The sequence below is a fragment of the Anoplophora glabripennis genome, unplaced genomic scaffold (genome assembly GCF_000390285.2).
Source record: "Anoplophora glabripennis isolate ALB-LARVAE unplaced genomic scaffold, Agla_2.0 scaffold37, whole genome shotgun sequence".
Lineage (NCBI taxonomy): Eukaryota > Metazoa > Arthropoda > Insecta > Coleoptera > Cerambycidae > Anoplophora > Anoplophora glabripennis.
This window is the reverse complement of record NW_019416243.1, coordinates 1,139,339-1,160,303: the sequence shown is the minus strand read 5'-3', so window position 1 is coordinate 1,160,303 and position 20,965 is coordinate 1,139,339. Positions and strand designations below refer to the sequence as shown.

Here is a 20,965-nt window from a genome sequence, read left to right as displayed (position 1 = left end):
AAGATAAGTTCCATATCTCTTTAATTACATAATTGAAAGCATTAAATTTATTTAGCAGTTATTATTTGGCAACAAAGCCACCGCTGTAACTGCCGCCTATTACCAAGTAGAAGAGTTACCACGCTAAATTTCATTGATGGATGCCGGCTAACAAAAGCCTGCTTCCATTTCGGGTTGCCAATTTCGAGCATTTAAGAAGCAGTCTGTGACGATACGAAAATGGCTTTTGTTTGCACATTTTTCTCCTCTCTAATGAAACTTTAAGGATATGTATCTATTCAAAACTCTACAAGTATTAGAATATCTTCTTTTTCTCAATAAATACACTGTTACATGCCCTTCCCATTCCCATGGTGACATTTAAAATTATTTGGGTCAGAAACTAATTTTGTAGGAACTACTGTATTGAACCAAATTGCACAAAATTACCTCTTTTATCTCTTCTGCTTCCTGTTATTTGTGTAGCTGCCATTTTAAAAAATTCTTTTATAAAAATACAGATTATCAGATCTTCGTTGACTTTGGAGTATTTTACTATCTGACTAGTCATTTGACGGCTGGTCGTTTTACAAAACGACTAATACGCCGACAGATTGCCTATTTTTACCTGTTTAATATTCTACCTATTAAATCATTACTGTAATTTTATAAAACGCTTAAATTCTTTTAGTCATGTTGTAAAATGAATTGATAGTTTGATTAACAGGTTTACATTAACTTTTGAATGAATGTTAATAACATTAACATATTATTTCTCATAGGTATTACATTATATGACATTTCTAATAAATGTGCAATATGCAGTGTGTCCCACGACTATACTTAAGAAGAAAACTTATTTATTTGTAAATTGAGAATATAAATTTTAGACTAAAAATGTCGTTCTTTGTAAAAGTTCCTGTTTGTCCCCAAATTCTTAAAAATGTTACTATTTCTTTGATTCAATCTGTTAATAAATTTAAAGGTAAGCCCAAGCAGAGTACTTGAATTTTTCGCTGTTACTAAGAGACATTGTTAAGAAATCCAAAGAAGTCATAAATGTGATTTTCCAAAAAAATTGTAATTACATGGAAACTCAAAGCCGTTTTACAATACGACTAGCCATAAAACAACGCAGTCAATGAAGATTTTAAAATTTGGCGGCCGTATAAAACACTTAGGTATTTTGTAGAATGACTAATTTTACAATCTCGTTATGTCAGAAAATTAAATCAATCAACTGATGTAAAAAAAACTATTGTAATTTGATATAAACCAATTATAATCGATGTAGTTTCAAAATATTGTCCTTTCCTTGATGTTTTTTTTTTGTTAATATTAAATTCGTGTACGAGAAGGGAAGCTGCAAAATAAACAATTCTAAGTAAAATGTGGAAACAGAAAGATTTCTTTATAGCAGTTGTTCTTTTACGTGATTACTCTTTGTCAAGGGTGATATCAGGGCAGCAAGAATACAGGATATTTCTTTGAATGATTCCATTGTTTAACAATTTCAGTATATTTGGTATATGTTTATTGTACTAATTATGTTTGGACAAATTATTTTCAATTTTTATTTTGGATAATTTTATTTATCACTAACTGTTTACAAGGTATTAGTGTAGTTTTATTAAAAATTTATATTTGTATTTGTTTGAATTGAAAATATGAGATCTAATAATAAAATATATGTTTTTTGCAATAATATTGTTATCATAGCTGCCTTAAATTAGGATTTCTGTTAAATTTTGTATGAACAGTTCGAATATACCTACAAAATAACACCATGTGAAAATAAAATAATTCAAAATTTAAGAAAACACACTTACTTGTTTAATTGTAAAAGCGATTGTCGTATTAGAACTAAAATACGAGTCTAGATCAAACCCTTTGTAATATCCATTCAAATTTAAATAACGAATAAATTTATTTAAATTGGTACAAGGTCTATAAATTTTTGAAAGGCTTTCATAATTTTACGTAGTTACTATTAGCTATATCTTCAATTAACTTTTAATCAAAGAAATTTGATTGTTAGGACTTTATTGTAATTTTGATTGATTTTATTTATATTTATCAATTTTCTCGAAAACATACATTATCATACACTAAATATAGATTAAAATCGACCTACACAAGTTGATTATGATTATTGATTGTGAAATCTGATATGATTAGTTCATAGTAGAAATATTAATGTTTCGCTTCATAAATGTTAATAATTGGAAAAATTGAATACAAATACGCAAAAAATCCAAATCTTGAAATTATTACTTTCTGTGGGCATAGATTTTTAATGGGTGCGGCAAAAAAGTATATAAACTGAAAAAACTCAAAATGAGACATTCAGTTTTCGACCATAATCAATAACAACTGCTTCCAACATGAAAACCGTAAGTGACGATATTTAATTTAATTTATTGAATGCTTTTGATCATTTTTAAATTCTATCGAGTTTTTGTTAATATTATTTGAAGTATTTCTGCAAATTTTCTAATAATTATTGTCGTTATTATTAAAATTTTTGCTAATATGGCACCATCCAACTTCAGTCTTAAACTATTATTTAGGCATTATCCAATTAAGGTAATTTAATTAATTCTGAAATAACTCAAAAAAATATTGCCAACTTCTGATGACTATTAATTATCTTCAGGGATTCTGATTATAAATTGGACCGATTTCAACTTATATATTCACAAGTTCCAATGAAATTAGAAGAATAAAAAACATTTGCCCTTAAATAATTTATAAGCAGATTCCTAAAATGAAACTATTACTGTCATTATATTGTAATTTTGTAACGGAAATAATTAAATCCATTTGGTAATGGGTTTTCCATCAAAAATGATCATCGTGAACCTCGATGATTATTTTTAATATTTAAAAAATTTCCTATTAAAAAGCGTGGATGCTTTAAGGTCATACGTAACTGTAGACTGTAGATGTAAGACTTTTTTAAATCAAACAACCTATATTTTTTAAATTGGAACAACTGACCCTGTGACGATTTCAGTATTTTACTCTTCATACGTTTGTAAAATGTAAAGAAATTAGAAATAAAACATTGATTCTTAGATCATAATTTAAAATATTTCCGTCAGTTTAACGATATATTATGAAATACAATCATATTAAACATTGTACCTATAATCCCTTAAGGGCACATGCAACTTCTATATTTATTATAAATATATTTTTTATAATTGGAACAACTAACTCTGCTACGATTTCAACTTTTACTATTCATATACATATTTGTAAATGGTAATGAAACTGGAATTATTCTCAGATAATAAATTAAAATATATTCGTCAACTTTTAGTGATTATATTATGAAATAATTGACATCACTGTCATATTGCGATAGTGAAAACTATTTAGTAAGTTGTTTAATAATTTTAAGGTCTTTAAAATCGGATTTTCGAGGGTGTACTTTTAAAACAAGGGCACCATTGCATCCGGGCGTGGAATTAAACCTACTAGACTTCAATTCTTTGCGGATGCTCTTTCAAACGGTATCCAAAGAATTTGTAAAAAAAATCACTAATTGTAAGACCACGAAAACGGAATTCCACGTTGAAAATACCGCATTTTTTTCATATTTTCAGTATTTACATCGAGTTTTGAAGTACTTATCGCTAAGGTACGTGCCTAAAAATAATGTGAACGGTGTTTGGGGAAGGGTTTTAGATCGATTTGGTCACTTGATGAACCACACTTGAGGCTGAACTGAAAAATGGTCGAATAAGACATTTACAACGGTTTTACTAGAAAATGCGGTTGTTATGAGTCATTTTTCTTTTTTCAACTTGTTCAATTTTGACCAAATAGAAAAAAAACGGGGAAAAATTTCTGAGCCTTCCTATTTTCGTTTTACTCCTTTGCCTGAAATTAGTCAGTTTTTGTTTTTCTTGGTCTCAATTGGTTTTATTATGCAATAAACTAAATACATCCGTCATTTAGCCATTCAGTATTCGGCGGGTTCCAATTCTTACCGCGTGGAGATAGTCGAACTAAAGAGTCATTTTTTGTCTTTTTTGTTTAGTTTTTTTATTTTAATGTTATTTTATATTTCTCCTGTTTTTTAGTTTTTTTTGTTTCCAACTCTAATACTTTTTTGTCTATTGAGATTGTCCGAAAAAAGAATCACCTTTTTCAATTAAAACCGTTGTAAAAATCTGTTGCGCCATTTTCCGGTTCAGCGGTCATTTTGGTTCAAATTCAAACCAAATCGATGGATATTTTAAGTTAAGAGATCCGTTCCTATTCCTAGACACCGTTCACATTGCTTTTAGGCACGTACCTTGTAAATAGGAAAAAATTGCAGTGTTTTTCAACTTGAAGGTCCGTTTTCATGGCCTGAATGATTTATTTTTCAAATTCTGTGGGCAGCGTCTGGAAGAGCATCCCCAAAAGTAGAAAGTCTAGTATGTTTCATTTGATTTCTCGCCCGGGTGCAATGGTGCCCGTGGTTCAAAGGTACCACCTCGGAAATCCGTTGAGATTGAGTTAATTCACTGCAGTTGTTTCAACCTAGATCCTTCTTATATCAGTACTTTCAAATTGCAATCAAAATAAACCGATAATAGTTAAATTCAGACAGATTTAAAAAATTGTACTACATACCAACTGTAAAAATGGTAACAAAAGTTATTTAAATGAAACACATTGTATCTAAAGTTAATAAAGTTACCGGGGAAAGTGATAAATTTAAACAATTTTTATATCTTAATACATTTAGGCCAGTTTTTCACACCTCTTAATTAGATTCGGTTAGTATATCTCTGTCCTGTACTATCGAATAATAAAAGGTGGGACTATCCTCAGAGTTCACTGAGTACAAAAAAGTATTTTCTCATATATTGTAGTACCAGTAAACCGTCTACTTCCCATTTTTCCAAAATTTACAAACATCATACATGAATCTCAATAAATGCAGTGGCCTGTAAGTGTGATTATCAATTTACATGACTATTTCACTCACTGCGTTATAACCAAGCAAATGTTATTTTTTAATTAATTTTTGACCACCCCAATCACGTCAATGCTGTACTGACAGAACTCGAGTCTGCCGAAGCTAGCGTAACTTCAAACTATGGCGTGCTTTAGTCGCAGAGCATGCACAATTGGAATCTGGGCTGTGCATTGTTATCAAATCTTATTTTTAAAGGAAAGGTTATTAAAGATTAAATTCCCAAACTTCTCTCCGTGAGGTGAGCTCTACCATCACACAAAAACTAAAGTTTAATTCTTTTAAGTAAGATAAACTATGAAACAGTATTTAACAAGTAACTTAGCAGCAAACTCAAGCAGTAATCAATAATAATAAAATAAATATACCTATATAGTCTGTTTATTCATCAGATTTTTATAACATAACACTTAAGATTTTGTAGAAAATCTTCGAGTACTGGCACCACGATCCTCTTCTACGCGGCGTTTAAAATTTTTGTTTAAAAAACTCCATAGTCTCTTAAATGTTGCACCCATCTGACAAACTTTTTCTTATTTGGTACTTATAAGTCGGCGTAATCTATTTGATATCGTCTTCTTTGCTCCTAATAAAAAGTAGCATATATAATGTACAAAAACTTGAAATTAAAACGCAAAATTTCACTTTTTCGTCATTGAACACTAAAATAAATATCGTTAAAGATTGTACACTTACACCACGTCCACATAAAGGCACTTTATGTATAACCTTCTCCAAACCGATAAAGTCGAAGACTAAACAAATATGTAACCAAATAAAGTAGTGCAGTTTTCGGCCATTCCTGTTTTACATTAGGTGCGAGGAAGCTTCGTCCACATTGACATAAAAAAATATTGTGACTTTAAAATAACACCCTGCTAAGAATACAATATAATATATACAAATGCAATCGGTTTCACTAAATTATTTTTAATTGTTACAGCCCACAATGTAGATTCATTTAAAAACAACTGACAGCGTTGATATTGCACTAATACAATTTCACATAGTGGCGGCGTATACAAGAATTAAAGTGCATTTTAAAAAACTAATTATAACTCGACTATTTACTTGATTAAAAGAAATAATTTCAAATTCGTGTTCGGAGGAAAACATACTATTAACCCTAAAAACTAACCCCCACTTAAAGTCACACCCTGTATAAGATATTATTGCAAAAATGCTTATAAGTAGTTCACTCTCACTTGAATATTAAAAATATACACGATATCTAAAAAGAAATATTTTATTATTAGTTTTTTATCTTAAAATAGTGAAATTCGAGGTGAGATGTTTAATACAGCCTTGTTATGCAATTTTTTCATATTTTTCTCTTATATTTTTCAGGCTACGCTCGGTATGTGTCTACTAGGTTTCTTCCTCTTCGTGTCTCTAGGTATTGTAGTTTATTTTATCATTATTGCACTGACTGCATTATATTAAATTGTTACAGCAACTCAAGCAACTGCACGAAAAAATACCCCACAAGTACCACCTGGACAGGCACCGCCGCCGATGCAGCATCCGAGGATGCCGCCTCTGGATTCGGTGACGCCGTTGATCCCCAACAAAGATGCGATCATAAGTAAGTGTAATGCTTTAAACCGGCTGCACACCAAAAACTGCGCTATGCTATCCCGTGCGATGCCATATCAAGCGGGTTGGAGCGATGCGAAATCGGCAGAGTTTGCTTTAGAAGCACAGAACAATTTTCGGTGTACGATCGGCTTTACGCATATTTGAAATAGTAATTTTGCAAAAATATGCAGTTGAACTGAAAAAAGTATTGCACTAGATGTTTTTGATATCTAGTGTAATAACAGAGATATAGGAGCGAATAGAAACCGGCCAAATTTTTTCTCCCGGGTGATTCACAACTTATGGGGTATAAAATGGATCTATTCAAATACCGTAGTGTAAAAAATAAATTAAAAAAATAGTTCGAAAATTACAGACACATTTATCTACGCGCTACTAGAATTTACTAGATTATGAATACAATATATATACACACAAAACACGAATAGAATTTAAGGAAGTAACAAATAGTAGAGTGTTATCGTAATTATTCTATTTTAGCGAAATCATTACTTCATTATTGTATTAATTCATATCACTGTTAAATGTTGATTAGTATTTTAATTATAAAAATATAATGCTTATGTGATATAACAACTATTCAAAATTTTTTCACCGACTCGAAGCACATTTTTGCACGCGTGGTCCAGTTTTGATGAATCAAGAAAAATGTTCCTTCTCTTCACTGGTCTGGCTGTAGTAAACTATTTCAGCATCTGTAATACATTCACGTAAATCAGCAAGAGTTTCAACTTCTGGTGGTGGTGGCCATGCTACTTGTCTTCTGCCAATCCACCGTACTTCTTGAACTTCATTTAGACAATTTTGAACAATTTGATGAAAATGAGGGGGCCTACCATCGTATAAACAAAAACCACATTCGTTGTCGTGCAGATAAAAGAAGTTCAAACAGCTCAGTTCAAAGACATTCAAGATACTGAAAACCAACCATTCGATTTGATAACATGAACAGTTTAATTAAGTGATCGTCGATTATCCGGGTTTTCCAGTACTCAGAGTGTGTAGTGATCATTACTTCATGGAAACACAGCTTCATCTTTGAGCCTCGAGTAATATGTGCCAGTCTGTTGCTTGGGACACTCCAGGTTCTTGTCTAACAGCGTTTTTCATTCACTGTATTTGATTTTTTTTTCCTTCGGCTGCTACAATAAGATTTAGGGGTATGTCTATTTCTTTCGCGATTTCATCCCAACCTGCCCGTTTCACGCCCTCATTACACCCTTTTACTAAAAATAGCAATATTTGGCACATGTCTATCTGGGAAACGTTCTGCAAACAAGGGAGAAACTATTACCTAATGCAATTTGTCTTGCTTCACCATACATTAAAACAGTATCTATTAATTGTGCGTTGCTGTACACATAGGCCATTTTGACACTTCCAAGATTGATGTACAAAATGAATCATGATGATAAGAGCCACAGTAAAACTGGATAAATAGGCATTTGTTAAATCATATCGGTTAAAGTTATCTAGGTAGGCGTCTGCAGAAAACTTAAGACATTTTTTGGTGATATCATCGACTTTGCTGCCACTTTTTAAGATAAGTTCTGAATCACCCATATCGGAAACCAATTAAATTGATACCACCAAAGAATTATGAGATAATAAAACTAAATATACAAGACAAGAGGGTCCGTCTAATTGTTGATATTATCCTCAGTTTCAGAAGATAGACCGCCCCCATTTAGATCTAAAAAAGCATGCTCAAAAAGGGTCAATTTTTACTTAAATTATTATAATGCGTTAGTAAAAATAATAGGTAGTGTAATAAATAATAATGATAAATTTGTGGGCAAGCGTTAACATGTACTTTCACTTATCTGTGTTTGTGTCACGACTGGTGGTAGTATATGAAACTCATAATTTTTAATACACGCCTATAGAATTGTTCAGCTTCATTTTCTTACACCACATAATTGTACCTAATATGTTTCGTGAAACTGCAAATTTTTGTGTGATCTAACAACCTGAGACATCGCAAATAAAAAACAAGTAGTAACATGCAATTTTAACATCAATGTCAAATCTAAATAACTTTTTTAGAGTCCCTTCGCGCGTTTCTAAAAGATGCTGGAGAACTACAAACGCTAGTTAGTGAAATACCAGAACATCAGTGAACATCATACTAAACTTTTCTCAAATAAATGATACAAGATTAATTTCTATTTTATTATTAACCCTATCTTTCGAATTTCATCATTAAATGAACTTGGCATTACTACAAAGTTTTTATCATCTAGATGTCATCTCTTACTTCGGTTTGTTCTTAGCGTGGTTGAAAAAGTGCACAATCACTTACAAGTTATAGAGCATTCATAAAATAAAAGCATATTTTTTTAGAAGAACTAGACAGAGTTATAACAGACGCTGGAGATCTGATAAAAGTTCTGGAAGCAGAGGAAATATCACCTCAGAAGAAGTAATAAGCTGCTTTAAAATAAATGATGACATAACTGCTTTTTTATTTTACTTTACCTATCTTTTAATGTCAGAATAGATTTTTGAAAAAGCAATTAATTTTTCTGATTTCAGAACATAAATATTTAAAATTCAAAATTTCTCTATGTACTACCCAGCAAGCTAGAGGGACATTAACAGAACTAAAAAATAAAATAAAAATAATTGGGTGAAGGGACTGATTGACTGACTAGAATTGCTTACTGCGTTCTGTGACTCTTAGTGACAAAAGTAAGCGAAACAGCGCTATCTAAATATACGTGACACAATTTTATTATTGCACAGTTAACAGAATTGCATGATTAAAGGAATATACAGACTTACTAGTATGTCTCTGCATAAACTTCTTTAGAATTTATCTTTTTAAATTATCTTTTTGTTACGAGAGCCGTCAAAATATTTTTAAATTTGGCTACAAGTGGCGTATGTAGTTTTCTCTTTACTTCATACTTTCGGAGAAATTACACTCCACTTTCTTTCGATAAAAAAATTCGAAATGGTAGTAAGGAGACCGCGGTTTGCCATACTACTGGTCTATCGATTTTCATTAAAGTACTCTCGAACATTTTGTCGAAAATGAGGTGGAGCATCATCGTGCAAGATTCACATTCGTTGTCGTACAGCTAAAGGCACATCTTCAAGAAGTTCTGACAGATCATTTCGAAGACATTCGACATACTGAAAATCAGCCATGTGAATGGAACGATGTTGGAAGTGACCAAGTTGATTCGCATTATTATTAAGTAGTTTATTTCCTGTTCATCACTATTTAGCCTACACCTTAAAGTTCTAACAAAAATATGGTAGTGCTCTCGGTCTAGGAATATGAGGCAAAACAATTTCTTGAAGTGTGAATAATAATAGGTAATCAAATGATCAAACTATTACTATACAGGACAAGAGGGTTGTTAACATTGTCCGCATGGCAGTCTTGGGAGTTAGGCCGTAAAAGTGATAAGTGTAAGTGCGATTGCAATGCCCTTTGGATTGTGAAAGCCTACAAACGTCAAAATTTGTGAGAGCGAGCGCCAACCCGTACTTTAACTGATAGCCTATCGAATTGTTTTGCTTCATTTTCTTACACCACATATTTGTAATGTGTTGTATGATTCGTGAAACTGCATATTTTTCTGTGATGTAAAAATTTGGGACTTAGCAAAATAAAAATATGTAACATGCAATTTTATCATCAATGTTAAATCAAAATAACTTTTTTAGAGTCTCTTCGTGCGATTATAAAAGATGCTGAAGATCAGAAAGCTTTAGTTAGTTCAATACCAGAATATAAGTGAACATCATACTAAAATTTTCTCAAATAAATGATGCAAGATTAATTTTCATTTTATTATTAATCCCATCTTTCGAATTTCGTTATTAAATGAACTTTTCGTTACTACAAATTTTCCTACAAAGTCCAGAACATACATAAAATAAAAGTATATTTTTTAGAAGAATTAAGCGAAGTTATATCAAAAGGCTATTAAAAATTCTGGAAGCAGGGGAAATACCACCTAAAAAGAAGTAATAAGTTGCTTTAAAATAAATGATGACATAGCTTCTTTTTTTATTTTGATTTCAGACCGTACCTAAATTTGATATTCAAAATTTCTCTATGTTCTACCTAGAAGTGAAAGTCTAAAAGGACATTAACAAAACTAAATATCAAATGTTTTTAATCAGGAAACGGGGAAAAGAAAGTGAAATTGATTAGAATTATTGCTTACTGCTTTTATTGACACTTACTAACCAAGACCAAACTAAACAAGACAGCAGTATCTACAGTGGGTGGACAAATTATTAGGGACAGTATTCAGTTTCTTCTATTTTCTAGTTTGACTGAATTTTTTGAACAAACAGTTGGTTCTATGGCTTGCAGCTATATTTTATTTAAAAGAGTGTATTATTAAGATCATAAAAACAACGAGTTACGTGGGCGAAACTATTAATTTTTTTCGTAAAAGCTATATGTGCATTAATGGAAATCTGCTAAAATTAATCTTAGTATTTAGTGATGCACCCTTTGCCGCAAATAGAGCTTTTATGTCTCGAGACATGGTCTCTATACAGACTTTAGAATTCTGTTGGAGTTCGACATTGATCAGCTCATTAGCAATCGCCCGTTTGGTGAGTCCCCACATGTTCTCTGGACGGAGCACGCTCCTTAGTTTCCTTAGCTTAAGTTTAGTTTTTTGTAATAGCATAGAAAAAAGTAGGATTCTGATACATGTCATATTGTAACATTTGTCAACAAATATACAGTCCACTTTAAAGTCAATTTATTTACCACAAAACCAAACATTGGTCCATTCGAGCCGCGATTCACTAGCAAAAGTGTTTCATGGTATTTCTCATTAGAGAAGAAAAGCAAAACCAGTCAGTGGAGGAAAAGTAAAAGGCAGCAACATCGACAGGAATTTCTAGGGACTTCGTGCAATACAGATCACCAAGTAACAAGTCAAGGGAGTACCAATAAGGCAAGGGAGTACTTGGACATCTCTTGGCGAAAAGAAAGCAGCAGCGGGGAACGGCAGCGAGTCAGAGAGTCAAAGGAGTCAAAAGAAGAGTGAGAGNTTGACTAGAATTATTGCTTACTGCTTTTATTGACACTTACTAACCAAGACCAAACTAAGCAAGATAGCAGTATCTACAGTGGGTGGACAAATTATTAGGGACAGTATTCAGTTTCTTCTATTTTCTAGTTTGACTGAATTTTTTGAACAAACAGTTGGTTCTATGGCTTGCAGCTATATTTTATTTAAAAGAGTGTATTATTAAGATCATAAAAACAACGAGTTACGTGGGCGAAACTATTAATTTTTTTCGTAAAAGCTATATGTGCATTAATGGAAATCTGCTAAAACTAATCTTAGTATTTAGTGATGTACCCTTTATCGCAAATAGAGCTTTTATGTCTCGAGGCATGGTCTCTATACAGACTTTAGAATTCTGTTGGAGTTCGACATTGTGATGCCATTCTCTGATGAGAGTTTCAACCGATTGGTGCTTGGTGGTGATCAGCTCATTAGCAATCGCCCGTTTGATGAGTCCCCACATGTTCTCTGGACGGAGCACGCTCCTTAGTTTCCTTAGCTTAAGTTTAGTTTTTTGTAATAACATAGAAAAAAGTAGGATTCTGATACATCTCATATTGTAACATTTGTCAACAAATATAGAGTCCACTTTAAGGTCAATTTATTTACCACAAAACCAAACATTGGTCCATTCGAGCCGCGATTCACTAGTAAAAGTGTTTCGTGGTATTTCTCATTAGGGGAGAAAAGCAAATCCAGTCAGTGGAGGAAAAGTAAAAGGCAGCAAAATCGACAGGAATTTCTAGGGACTTCGTGCAGCACAGATCACCAGGTAACAAGTCAAGGGAGTACCAACAAGACAAGGGAGTACCTGGACATCTCTTGGGGTAAAGAAAGCAGCAGCGGGGAACGGCAGCGAGTCAGAGAGTCAAAGGAGTCAAAAGAAGAGTGAGAGCGGCGTGTTGAATATCACTCGGGCTTAGAGCACGACGCACGATTTGGTAAAGGCACAGGGCATACCGGCAAGTAAATAAAATAACTCTTTCGGGCGTTAAAATGACAGATTTAAAATCATTAAAAATAAAACGCGGTAACATCAAAGGGCAGTTAACCCGATTTGAAAGGTTTTTAAGCGAGTCAGGGAAGAAACTCTTTCTCAGCTTTCAGAGAGAATAAAGAGGTGCGAGGAAATGTATGATCAATTTAATAAAATTCAGGAACAAATAGAGGAAATCGATGAAACAGAATTACAAAAAAAATGAAAGGGATATTTTTGAGGAGTTATTACAAATAGAGATGACGTTATTACGAATAGAGACAAATAGAGTTGCGGAGACGCAAAAAGATTATTGGGTAATCAAAAAGCAGGAGAGATAGTAGCGCAACAAAAGTTCAGGGCCGGTTCATAAAAAAGCGAAAAATGTAAAGTACTATTGAAATAACACCATTTATGGTTCCTACAAATCGTGGTTGGAGTTTCGCGACGCGTTTACATCCATGATTGATAACGACGAAGAGTTAACGCCGGTTCAGAAATTCTTTAATTTCAAAAGTTTAGTAAAAGGGGCAGCCGCAGAAGTAATACAGTCTTTAGAAGTATGCGATGAAAATTACATTGAGGCGTGGCATTTATTACGAGACAGTTTTGAAAATAATAAACTTATTGCGTTAAGTCACATTGATTCAATATGCGAATTTCCGCCAATGCAAAAGGAATCATATACAGGTTTAAAAAGATTTTTGGACGAAATAAGAAAAACGGTTAGGGTTTTAAAAGGTTTAAAGTTACCGGTTGACACATGGGATGTCTTACTAATCTATTTATTAGAAAAGAAATTAGACTCAATAACAAAAAATGAATGGAAAAAAGTGCTCAATCAAATCGTTTCCAACAATGTCTGAATTTATAGATTTTTTAGCATACAGATGTCAATATTTATATTCAAACAATTCAAGGGAAGGAAAATTTGGGGCAAAGGGAAATTTTCATAGAAATCAAGTAACTGACCATTCTAAGGGTTCTAAAAGTTTTGTAACATCACATGAAACTTGTTTTCTGTGTGAACAACCTCACCAAATATTTAATTGCAGAACGTTTATTGAATTACCAGTTCAGTCTAAACGTGATGAAATAAAAAAGTCCAACTTATGTTGGAATTGTTTAAGGCATGGTCATATCGAACAGAATTGCACTTCTAAGGGTTGCAAACATTGCGGAAAGAAACACAATTCGTTATTGCATGTAGACAAGCCGGAACAAATATCAAAAAACACATTAAATGCGGGCAGCAGTCAATCAGGGGTAGAGTTGGCTGATACAAACTGCAAACCACAAGGGATTAACAATGATACCACTTCATTAACAGCAAACGTCAAGGTACATTCAGAGATATTATTATCAACGGCTTTGGTTTTCATAACAACAAACAAATTCGGGAAATCACATGAATGCAGAGCATTGTTAGACTCTGGTTCTCAGTCCAATTTCTTAACGAAAGAATTATGTGACAGATTACAACTATCAGTTCAAAAATCAAACGTGCCGGTAGTAGGTATAAATCAAATAGCCGCAAATGTTCATTACATTACAAACGCGACAATTGCTTCAAAGTTTAATGGTTATCACATTAATTCGTCATTTTTATTATTAAACAAAATCACCGACAATTTGCCGGTCACTACAGTAAATACAGTCAATTTCAATATTCCAGGAAACATTAATCTAGCGGACACCACTTTCAATAAATCGGGCAAGATAGACATTTTACTTGGAGCTACCATATTTTGGGATTTACTTTGTGTGGGAGAAATAAGGTTAGGAAAATGTTTGCCTATCATTCAGAAAACAAAGTTAGGTTGGATAATTTCGGGAACGGTACCCCCTACGCAATCAAGTCTGACTAAGCAAACACGAATCTGCAATCTTAGTGTAGAACAAAACGACAATCTAAACCTACAAGATCAGTTGGAAAAGTTTTGGAGAATAGAAAACGTCCAGAATCACCATATTTTATCAAAAGAGGAAAGGGAATGCGAAGACATTTTTGTCAAAACGATAGAGCGAAACGGTGACGGAAGATTTATAGTAAATTTACCAATACTTGGAAGAATTAGGAAATTCGTATTCCAGGGCATTGAAGCGATTTAACAATTTGGAAAAAAGGTTAGCATCAAATGAGGAGTTTGAAAAACACTACAGGGATTTCATGAAAGAATATGAAGATCTAGGGCACATGACAAGGATCGAAGATCACTTGATAAATGAAACACCTAAGGTCGTGTATTTCTTACCTCATCATGGAGTCTTACGCGAATCCCCACAAACGACAAAACTTCGTGTTGTTTTCGATGGTTCAGCTGAAACAGATACAGGTATTTCTTTAAATCACAAATTAATGGTTAGTCCAAAAATCCAGGATGACTTGTTCGACATTCTAATCAGATTTCGTAAGTACAATTGCGTTATCGCAGCGGACGTCGCAAAAATGTACCGCCAAGTACTGATAAAAGAAGAACACATGGACCTGCAGAGAATTCTTTGGAGACCATCAATTAATGAGCCAATCGATCATTGCCATCTAAATACTGTCACATATGGGACATCCTTTCTAGCAATACGATATTTACAACAAGTAGGTCTTGACAATAAGGACAAATTTCCTGCAGCGCGTAGGGTCATTTTAAAAGATTTTTACGTTGACGATCTACTATGCACAATCATGGGAGGTTGCTAGACAACTTCGGCAAGAGTTATCAGAAATTCTCAATGAAGCAGGATTTCCATTAAGAAAATGGTTGTCTAATGACCATCGAGTGTTAGAAGATAAAGCCAACACGGAGCATCAAATTGAACACTTCCTTTCGGATGACAAAGTTACAAAGACATTGGGACTTCTTTGGAATTCAGACACGGACATGTTGCAATATAAAGTGAATTTACGCAACTCACAATGCAGAACAACACAGCGGTCAATTCTATCAAATGTATATTCTATCCATTGTGTCACAAATATTTGATCCACTAGGATTAGTTGGTCCGGCAGTAATAAAGGCAAAGATCTTGCTACAAAAATTATGGCAATTAAAGTTTAGTTGGGATGAGGCTGTGCCTCTAGAAATACACACAACTTGGATTCAATTTTTAGAACAAATTAATTTCATTAATATGAAGATTAAAATACCAAGACAAGTAATTTGCAAACAACCAATCGATATTCAATTACATGGGTTTAGCGATGCATCTATGTCAGCATATGGGGCTTGCATTTTTATCAGATCGACGGATTCAGACAATAAACACGAAGTTCAGCTACTATGTGCAAAATCGCTCGTTCCACCACTGAAGACGATATCTCTTCCCAGGCTCGAATTGTGCGGTGCATATCTGTTAGCAAAATTAACTAAAAATGTTTTACATGCAATTGGATTAGAAGTGAACAAAGTGTACTTATGGTGCGACTCTACTATAGTACTAGCATGGATCGCTGGAGAACCCAACCAATGGAAAACATTCGTAGCAAACCGAACATCAGAAATTCAGCAGATCACTGAAGGGTTTGAATGGAGGCATGTTATGTCAGATGACAATCCTGCGGATATCCTCTCCAGAGGGATGGATCCAAGTCAACTAGCGGAATGTGAGTTATGGTGGAATTGCCCATCATGGCTTCAACTGGACGAACACTATTGGTCCAAATCAGCAGACGTCAAACATTTTAACATTCCGGAACAAAAGAAATTTGCGGTCGTTTCTATTAACCATATTGATATTAACATATTTCATAAACTTTCGAGTTTAATAAAACTTCAACGTGTTCTCGCTTACTGTTTACGTTTTAAAAGTAATACAACTAGTCATAGAAATAGTAAACTACTAGGCGTTCTAACTGTAGACGAACTCAATGATTCACTAAACTTATTAATTAAATTAGCTCATCTTCAAGAGTTTTCATCGGTCATCAATTCTCTTAAGCAATCAAAACGACTTTCAACTTTTAGTAAATTATTATCGTTGAATCATTTCTTGGACGATTTAGGTATCATGCGCGTAGGCGGGCGGTTACAAAACTCTGATGTTACATATAACCAAAAACATCAAATATTACTTCCAAAAGGTCACAAATTAATGAAATTAATCATTTTACATAAACATTACAAAAGCTTACATTCAGGTCCCCAAGCCTTATTAGCAAATATTAGGTTAAAATATTGGATACTATCGGGTCGAAGCACGATCAGAAAAATTCTTCAAAAATGTATAGTATGTTTTAGAAACAAACCAAGGAACTACGATTATGTCATGGGTGAGTTACGAAGAGATCGGGTAATTTCATCTCGTCCCTTCACTAACTGTGGGGTTGATTATACAGGGCCGTTTGAAACAAGGTCAACCAGACTTCGGAACCGTAAATTAATAAATTCTTATTTATGTATTTTTATTTGTTTTGCCACAAAGGCAGTTCATTTAGAACTTGTAAATGATTTAACGACTGACTCATTTTTAAATTGCTTTAAACGATTTACCACCAGACGAGGACTATGCAAAAATATGTATTCAGATAACGGCACGAATTTTGTTGGGGCTGCTAATTCTCTCAAGGAACTTTTTGAATTTATCAATAATCCTGCAAATCATGTGCGTTTTTCTAAATATTTATCAAAATTATCAATATCATGGCATTTCAATTCACCTCGTTCTACGCATTTCGGTTCATAAATAAATCATGGGCAATTTATTTATATTATTTATTACATTTAATTACTTAAATGTAATTAAAGTTTAAGGGAGAGAAAAGAACTTACACTAAAATTGAATTTATAGTAAATGTTTTTCATTAATGATATTTTTGGATTTAATTCCTCAAATAGCACCTCAAAGTTGATTAATTTATAACAAAAGTCGGGACGCGTAGTAATTTATTTATTAGTTCTCGGAACGGATGGGCCAAAAAGTAAAAAATAAAAAAACACTAATTATCGAAAGTTGAGGGCTCTCAAGTGGGTGTAGCGTCGTCCTTCGGAGAAATTTAGCAATATATTTTTTTACAAGTTCACTTAAACTGTCGGGGCCATGTGTTGAGCATCTAGTATAAAGAGAAAAATCGATATTTCAAATAACGCGCGAAATGCATTCCAGAGAACGTAGGAATTCCAAGAATAAGTTGTTAGAATGTTGTCAGGAAAATAATAATAGCTGGTTTTTTGGCGGATTTTCCAAGCTAATATGTAATAAGGATATATTAAATGAGATGGCTAATCCATCCCGTATTGATATGCGGAGTCACAAGAGGAAGGTATAGGGTTGTTTGTAAACATAGTCACAGAATCATTTATATATATGTAAGTCCAGTCAATTAGGTAATTATTAACATGGCATAGTTAAAATCCCCAAAACCCTGTCCATAACACTGAATGTCGGGCCAAAGCGTCCCAACATTCAGGGTTCCCGCCAATAAGATAAGAACAAAAGCTTCTGGACCCAAAAAATGGACGTGTCGAAGCGAAGTGTCGAATTCGGGAAAGATCTACGAGAAAAATTCAGTTCTTTCTTGGGTTTCACATCGAGCAGTCTACTTAGTTTTAGAGTCTCGGGTTAATTTAATAATGGATAAAGTCACTTCAAATTTTGCTATGAATCTCGCATTTCCTGAATATCGGTACGCTGTCGCGTGTCAATAAATTAATTAATGATGTTGTTCGAGCCGTTGTGTTGTTGTTTTGTTTGTTTGTTTTGTTTATTGTTATTCAAAACCCCTCCCCAGAAGTTTTGGTGTTTTCTTTTGTTTCTCTCAACGTTAGTGTCACCCTGTACAGCCAGTCACTGGATTACATTCTACGTAAGCAATGGATGGTAAGTGCTTGAAATTCATTCTCCGGACATACAACATTTCTAAGTTCTCACTTATTAATTAAAAGGTAATGATAATTATAAACTCCCTTTCGAGAATTAAATAGCAAACTCTTTTGAAATCCAGACTCGTTACGATACTAGTCACAACGAAAAGAAATAACCCCTTAGGTTACAAATTTTATATACATTTTTTTTAATATTCTTTTTTATTTTTAATATTATTAATTTTTATTCATTTAACAACTACTCTACGAGCTACAGGTTCCATCTAGCACATGCAATATCCAGTAAACAGTTCAGATTCGTCGTTAACAGAATCGCCAGGCATGGACTAATTTCGAACGTATTAGTTCTTATCAGTTCTTATCATGGCTGAGATGACCAACATGTTTTAAGTGTGGCTGAAAAATAACCTGTACATTATATGCCTGATAACGTGCAATAAAATCGTGCATTAAATTTATTACAATTTTTTACAATGGAGAGTACGTAAAATTTAGTTTAAATTGAATTTATTAATTCCAGAGCATGGACAGAGACAAAATTGCAGATATAGATAACAATTTTATAAGAAACAGAGTATATTTCTATCATGAGGCGCTTAATCAACGAGTTGTTTGTGTGTAGCTCTCAAATAAGACTAAACAATTAGATAAGTACCTAATTAAATAATTGTATGGCACAGACAATACGTCGACAGTATTTATTATGACGCGTTCCTACTTATATTATATTATTATTTATTTATTTAATAATACCAGTTACATAAAACTATACAAGAAAGATAAGAGTTAAAATTTCTGGATTAATTAATTTATATACAGGATCTAAATATTTCTCAAAAATGTTCCGTTTTCATAAATATTTCGTAATAGCTATGTATAGTTTCATATTTAAAAATACAATATTGAACAACAACAAACCACTTTTACTTTTAACTGGCTGTTTATTATTATTTTTTTATTTTTATGTTTATCTTATTTTATTGAATTTTATTTTAACATAATAAGCTGGGATCGGTATACATGGTGTACTCCTAAGTTGGTTTACTTCTTACATTTACATAGATCACAAATGGTAGCAATTAATGGGCATTTTTCTAAATTGGTTCACATTACATCTGGTGTTCCTCAGTGTCCCATCTTGGGCCCCTGTTATTCCTTGTTTTCATTAACGACATAGGTGGATATATTAAAATTTCAAAGTTTCTTCTTTACGTTGATGATCTAAAAAATTTTCACATGGTTTCTTTTTCGAAAGATTGTGAGTGTGATATATACAGGAAGGTATTTTGTACAATATTGCTATAAATTTAAACTTTCATTAAATATTAGCACTAAAAACTTACGTCTTTAATTAATTATTATATTAACACTCAGATGATTGATCGCGTTTCATAAATTAAGGATTAGGTGTTATCTTTGACTGTAGGTTGTGCTTTGGACATCATGTGGGTATATAGCAGTCAAGTGTCTAAGAATGTAAGGATTTATAATTAGGACATGCAGAGAATTTAGAAATAAAACGTGTCTTAAATCATTGTACTACGCCTATATATACAGTAGACTTAACTTTGCTTGTGTTATCTGGAATCCTAATTATAATGCCTATAAAATAAGGTTAGAAAGAACTCAGGATAGGTTTGTTCGATATCTTAATTTTAGGGTCAATGTTCACGATATAGAAGTAATAAAGCAGCAATATAACATCATGATATTTGAACATAGGAGGATCCATACTGATTTGTTAATATTAACCAATTATTGAATAATCTAATAGACTGCCCCCCATCTAATTTCTTTAATAAATTTTCATGTTCCTTCTAGGTTTACCAGAGGTGTGAACATGTTTAGTTTAGCGACCCAGCATACCAATCTGGGTTTAAATAGTCCATTATAGATAATTACCTCTCAGTACAACAATTACCTTACCAATTCTCGATTGGATATTTTTAATGTTACTTTAAGTAATTTTAAAAAAGTATTAAGAATATAAATTTGTTTTAATATAAGTATAATTTGTTCACCATCTTTAAGTTCTTTAAGTTATTCTACAATTAAGTTAGTGTTAATTCTCACTCTCAATGTTTAGTTTATTTATTTTTTTAGTGTATTAGTGGATGCAGTTTTGGGCTTTTAGACTGTAGCCCAAGTTTGGAAATAAAAAAAATAAATAAATAACCATTTTCACACTGTTGTTATTTTAATTGATACAAAGCAATTTATTAAATTTTATTAATTCTCAGCTGTTATGTCATAGACTTTTTCTTCGAAAAGTTTTTATTTTACCATCTATGTATTTATCGCCATCAAATAAATAACTTTCTAATCTTCAAAAATCCAAATACTTTGTATACCAAATTAGAAGGAAGAAGACGATCTACTTTTAAAATTGTTTTTAACACAATTTTTTGAGTTACATTTATGTAAATTTAGAAAAAAGTGTTTTCATAAGTACCACCCCATATTAAATTTTAAAACTGATTTTACCAAAGATTAATAAATATATGTAAATATATGTAAATGCAGTAAATATTTTTTGTTAAATGATGAGTTTTATCAATACTAAGAC

General features: G+C 32.6%; 1 long non-coding RNA gene across 2 annotated transcripts in view; it reads right to left on the bottom strand.

The window, feature by feature from the left end:
* The window catches only part of LOC108913318, a 77,750-nt gene that overhangs the window by 54,910 nt on the left and 1,875 nt on the right, over positions 1–20,965 (bottom strand). Inside the window, exons 2-3 of one of the 2 annotated variants that reach the window (XR_001964614.2) lie at positions 19,743–19,867; positions 19,415–19,620 (exon numbers count right to left, since the gene is read on the bottom strand). This is a non-coding gene — a long non-coding RNA (uncharacterized LOC108913318). Of the gene's footprint in view, positions 1–19,414; positions 19,621–19,742; positions 19,868–20,965 lie in introns of those variants that run through there. The other variant, XR_002763181.1, reaches the window with a different exon arrangement.